The following is a 6,992-nucleotide window of genomic DNA, read 5'->3' on the forward strand; positions in this document are numbered from 1 at the left end:
GAACCGAATCTTTATAATCTGTAACGAGGAAACAACAGATTTCTGCCGTGTATATCACTGTTATTCTGGAATTTGAAGTTCAATATGTTTAATTATAAATATCACACATGGATGACAGAATGTGTAAATTTAATTCAAAAAGAAATTTCACATAATATCTTTTCATATTATATTAGACAAATATTCAAAGTACTATTTCATGTTTTATTAATTTATCTCACTTTCTTCGCTTTGCATGTTGGAACTTCAATAAAGAAAATTTTCCAATTAAAAATACACAAAATAAATTTCATATTGCAAGAATTGGCCTGCCAACGCTGGAAAGTTGAATAGAAATGAAACTTTTTAGCGCCAATCATAGAAATTAATAGTGTGAACGCCAATAAAACGAGCATCAAGCATTTGAGTCATGAAATGTAAACTGGCATTAATTTTGACTTATTTCAAATTAATGGATGTATATATGTACTTTATTTGGGAAAATGAATCCGTTATGTAAATTAATGTTTTTGAATTGTAATTAGTTTATGATCAAAAAAAATATACGAATGTTTAATTTATGTGTATTTTAGTTTAATACAAATTTATTTGCTGTAGAAGTTTAATACATAAAAGTGCACAAAGAGTATATGTAAGTATATGTACAGTTCAGAATTGTTCAGGAATACGAATCACATATGTATCATCACAAGAGTTTGAGTATTTTTAATAGATCATTCAGCCAGAGCAAGATTAGATTAACGGCAACCAACCACCACTGTACTTGAAATCGTGCATTTCGGCCATTTTGACGCATCAGTTTTGAAATCAATTAGGGTTTCCGCACAATAAAAGGAACAGGGAACAGAGAATAAGAATTTCAACCTATCAAAAATCATGTATTATAGTTCAACCTATCAGAAATCATTTCAATCTATCAGAAATCATGGAATACAGTTTCTAATAAATTGAAATTTTTAGTCCGGATCTTCATACAGGCAACAGTGCTTTGACACAGAGCGCTGATTGATGAAAAGTCTGTTGTAGGGAGTAAAATTTACCTTACCCGTTTTTCACCAATCAGCATTCGGTATCAAAGCGTTGTTATGAGGATCTGGGCTTATTCTCTATGTGCGAAGCTTTTTACGGTATTTTATAGATCTAATGATTTTAATGAAATGGCATCAGGGTATCGATTATGCAAATTTTCACGAAACTTTCATTTTTTAACTTTTTGTACGTACCAATCTCACGTGAAAAGTTTCACTTTCAAATGATATCAGACTTAGTGATGTAAGTTTAGTTATGTATTAGGTGTACAACTTTGCTTCCGCCGTTTTCCTATAGATGGCTTTAGTGGTAAGTGATGGTCGAAATAAATAGATCATAGACGTCATACAATAAACTTGGGCATCTGTCAACATAACCCCATAGAAACATTACTCGATTTGTGTCTGCATCATAAAGTTATTCTCGATTGAAAATGTCAGTTTACGAGCCAAATTCTCGTCATTTGCGGGAGGTTTTAATTTTTTGCTTCAATATGAAGAAATCTGAGCTGAGGCTCATCGAATGCTCTCAAATACTTATGGTGAGGCCGCTATTAGTGAAAGAACGTGTCGTGAGTGGTTTCAACGCTTCAAGAACGGTGATTTTGATCAAGGTCATGCTATGTATTTGGTGGGACCAGCTCGGCGTAATTTATTATGAACTGTTAAAACCGACTGAAACAATCACAGGCGATCGGTATCGAACGCAATTGATGCGTTTGAGTCGAGCATTGAAAGATAAACAGCCGCAATACAACGAGAGACACGATAAAGTGATTTTGCAGCATGACAATGCTCGACCCCTTGTTGCGAAAGTGATCAAGACATACTTGGAAACGTTGAAATGGGAAGTCCTACCCCACCCGCCGTATTCTCCAGACGTTGCTCCCTCTATCACTTGTCTCGATCAATGGCACACGGCTGACCGCAGCACTTCCGGTCTTATGAAGAAGTAAAAAATTGGATCGATTTGAGGATAGCCTCAAAAGATGACCAGTTTTTTCGACGCGGGATTCGTACGCTACCCGAAAGATGGGAGAAAGTAATGGCCAGCGATGGACAATACTTTGAATCATAAATGTATAACCAGTTTTTTACAATAAAGCCTCGAATTTCGGAAAAAAACGGCGGAAGCAAAGTTGTATACCTAATAAGAAAATTATGAGAAAGTGAAATCAGATGTAAGAAAGTTACGAGGAAATGAGATCATAACTCGAATTTACATCGTTCCTCTTAAATTTACGAAAATTTAATAAGTTCGGATGTATGTACATACAAGTAAGGAGTATGTTATTTCATATTCTTGTTCTTGATTGTATGTAGTAAGAAAACAATATGTATTTAAAACTCGTAGAAAAATGGGAGAATAGTTCACACAAACCCCCCCAATCAAAAATAGTTCCTCGAAAAGACGTTTCGATGTCATTACAATGGAAAAGTTGTCGATTCGAAATTTGCATCGAAATTTCAACATTTTTGATAAAAAATTACATTTAATTAAATAATTAATTAAATTATGTAGAGAGTGCAATGAGAGTTTGATATATTTTTAATATTTTTAATATAAATATGTGATACGTAATCTTATATTTTGAATATTTTCGTTCAAAGGTCGAATCGACAACTTTTTTTTATTCAAATAAAAAAACTTGACAAAGAATGTAAAACGTGTTTTCTCTTCAATTAAAAAAAATTTGACAAAGCATGTAAAACATGTATGGAAGCGAAGTATAGGAGAACAACTTTTGCTAATGATAGAGTGAGAGCGAAGAGACCGCTTCAAATAGTTCATACTGATGTCTGTGGTCCTATATAACAGATAGTATGATGTGATAACAGATATTTTATAATTTTTAACTTTCCTTGATGACTACACTCACTTTACAATGGTGTACCTTACGAAACATAAGAGTGAAGTAGCAGAGAAGATAAAAGATTACGCCTCAAAAGCAGAAGCACAGTGGAACTTAAAAATCGCAAAATTGAGATACGACAACAGCAGAAAATACATTAACAATTTAGTGACTTCATGATGTAAAGACAAAGGAATAGAAATTGATACAACTATTCCACATACACCACAGTTAAACGGCAGAACAGAACGATTGAATAGAACTCTTACGAAGAAAATAAGAGCTTTATTGTTTGATTCTGGAATGAATAAAGAAATATGAGAAGAAGCATTATACACTGCGACTTATTTAATATGACTTTAATAGAACACTGTAATTCATTAAAAGTAACACCGTTTGAGATGTGAGAAGAAAGAAGACCAAACTTAAGAAATCTACAGGTTTTTGAAAGTGAAGCATTTGCCAAAGTGCTCGGCTCTCTTAAAAAGTTGGATGTGAGAAGTAAGACTTACTGTTTCGTTGGATATGCAGCTTGTGAATACAGATTGTAGGATTGTAAGAAAAAAAAAATTTTTATAGCCAGAGATATTAAATTTTCAACTGAAATAAAAGAAAAAGTCAAAATATCAAAATACAAGATGTGAAGAACATAAATGGTAACAGAATAAGAAAATCTACGGGACAAAGAAAGACTCCAGAAAAATTTAAGAATTATGCTTATATGATATATAAAGAAGTCACAGGTACTGATAAAATTGAATAATTGGATCGGATTGGATTGGATTGGATAGAAAAAAATTGGATAGAAACAATTAATGAAGAAAAAAATTCATTAAAGGTAAATAATGTATGGAAAGCTGTAAACAAGAATGAAGTTAAAAATACAAAACCTCTTTATAGCAAGTGGATCTTCAGGATAAAAGAAAAAGAAAAATATAAAGACTTGTCGTTAAAAGATGTGAACAGAAAGAAAAATTAGAGGAATCTATCAGGAAACCTATAGTAATAGATCAAAGTGCATTAAGAAGCATTTTAGTAGCGATAGCAACAGCAAGGAATTATGAAATAATTACATTTGACGTAAAGATTTTTCTTTACGGAGAATTAGAAGGAGACATTTATATGTATCCAGAGGGTTATAATTATAAGAATAAGATTCTCAAACTGAAAAAGACTTTATACAGATTGAAGCAAGCGCCTTTGAGGTGGAACGAGAGATAGAATTTGGGTTTTAAATCATTAAGCATTGAACAATGTGTTTTAAAAAAAAATGAACAACACTGTAATTCTTGGAATTTACGTTGATGACGGAATTTTAACAGGAAGTAATTCTGAAGAAATGGAATGCATTATCAAGAAACTAAGAGAAGAATTTAAGATAAAAGATAAATTTAAGATTAACTAAAAATCTAAAAATCTAAATACTTATGTAGGACTTGAAGTAATTAAACAGGAAAATTTTGTTATGCAGTAACAAAATTATACTAAGAAAGTTCTACAACAAAGCGGAATGCAAGAACAAAGGTTCCAATACGTAAGGAAGAGTCAACCAAGACACTGCACAAAACTGACAAATATCCATGCAGAGAGATGGTGAGAAGTGTTCTATATTTATCCATTATACACGAAGACGCGATCGAATGCATATGCAATTAACTACGAGTAGATTTGTTGAAAACTATACTCAAGAAAGAATAAGTGATCTGAAATATATTTTGAAATACTTAAACAGAAATATTAAAGGAATTGAATATAAAAGAAATGGCAATGTCAAATTGCTTGAAGCTTATTCAGATGCTGATTCAAACTTTGTAGAAGACACAGAAAGAAGAAGAAGTACAACGGGTTAATGTAATATACTTTGCAAGAGGACTAATGGAGTCAAGAAACAACCGATTATTACACAATCGATCACTGAAGCAATACTATAGCTACTGCTGAGCGCTGTAAAGAATTAATATATCTGAAATCATTAATTGAAGAAATGATAGAGTTGATATTGAATTGAATATAGGATAATCAGAGTGCAATAGTTTTGATAAAGAATGGCATTATAAATAGAAGGAGTTAGCATATTGACGTGAAATTTAGATCTATGAATTATCTATGAATTGATAAAAAATAAAATTATTATGCTCAAATATTGTCCTATTACAGAACAAGTTGTTGACATGCTAACAAAACCGTTAGAAATGAATAAGTTTGAGATAATTGATTTAAGAAAATTTCAAGAAAGGATAGTAATTTAACACCATAATTAATTTAATTTCTTGGTAAGTGTTAGTTATTAAATTTGTAAATATCTATTTTAAGATTTTACTAATATGAAATTTGAAACTCGATTCGAATTAAGGAAGAGTGTAGAACAATAATTGCGATTGAATTAATCTCGATATATGCGTGCGCGAATAAATGAAAGAGGTGAAATCGGAATTCATTTTTCAGTGATCTTCTCTTTTTTCCATTGGACTTTAGTAAATTCACCACGTGTGTAGAGATAGGAAATATAATTAGAATAATTACTAATATGATATTGGTAAGACCTTTCTATTGTATTATTGTTTAAGTTTATTACAAAACTTGATATCAGATCTAAAAACAATTATTCCTTGTCATGTCTCGGAGTTTGCTATGTCTATTATTTATTCTAGAGTTCATTGATTGTTCAATTAAACAATGTATCTTATCACACTAATAAAACTTACATTATATAATATCATCATACACAATAAAATCATTTTTTATTTTCAATATAAAACTCCGATGTTAATTTAGAACATAGATTAGATTGATGCAAATATTTAACAGAAAATGGTTATATTTACAGACATTACTTTGTAACCCTTAATAAACCCTTTAGGTACAACTATATGGATAGTGATGGATAATTTCCTATAAATTTATAATACATATTGTGTATATGTGTAGATTGCATGCGATGCAGATTTGCGCTTCATTCACTGTTACGCAAGGCAACCAAAATCAGTTCATGATATGCAGGGTTGTGCGCATTACCTCAAAAAAGTAATCGTTACGTTATTGATACCGTTACTTTTTGAAAAAAGTACTAACTCATTACCGTCACTCATTACCAATTTTAACGCGTTACCGTTACTTGGAACTATACGTTCTGTTTCTTGCAGAAATGCATGAGTATTTAGTGCATGGCATGGAGTGCAGGATACGTTCCGTTTTTCCAATACATTCCATACGATTTTAGTAGCGGATTCGAACGGAATAAGTGAATTCATGCAATGGACGACAATTTAAAATTGACTGAATTACAAATGCATTCAATAATTACTGTTATATCTTTTTTGACAAAAGAAGAAGATTTATATTTTTCGAGCAGTACTTACAATCTTATTCTGCAGAAAAAGAAAAATAAAACGTATTATCAAAATGTCAAAAGGATGTTTAATACCTATTTCTAAAATATTAGAAATTTAATAAAAATTTTATAGATTATTTTTATATATGTTCAGACACTTATAACAAAATCCGAAATCGATTCAGTGTGAAGCAATTTGAAGTTATAAGAGTTTAAAATATAAAGATTTTAAGGTTAGATTTGAGATATTCATCACTATCAAAAATTTTTCATTTTTTTCAGAAATAATTAACAATAGAAATTCAAAAGTATATTTCTGCATTTTAATTATATTAGAATAAATGATAAGATTCTGTATACAATCTTTATTATTCAAACCATATGAAAACAGCATATTCGTCAAAATCAAATTTCAGGAACTTTTTGCTACAATTATACATACAAAACATCTTTAAAGTCCATTATTTTTACTTTCCTCTATCTATCTTGTAAGGATATGACTAATGTAAACTTAACTCTATCATAATTTACTATTTTATATTCAGGAATTTAAAACTGTGTATGATATGAAAAATAGCGGTAATATATCAATATATTAATTTTTCATTATTATATAAATCAGAGATTAAAAACCGTTATTCTATAGCGATATACGCAAAACCGAGATCCAAATATCAGTATTGGACATTATCAACACTCAACCGAAATTTTTATAATATCAATATACGCATAATTTTTCGCTAATATCAGAGTATCATACCGTATATATATATATATATA

The sequence above is a fragment of the Atta colombica genome, unplaced genomic scaffold, assembly GCF_001594045.1.
Source record: "Atta colombica isolate Treedump-2 unplaced genomic scaffold, Acol1.0 scaffold44, whole genome shotgun sequence".
Classification (NCBI taxonomy): Eukaryota; Metazoa; Arthropoda; class Insecta; order Hymenoptera; family Formicidae; genus Atta; species Atta colombica.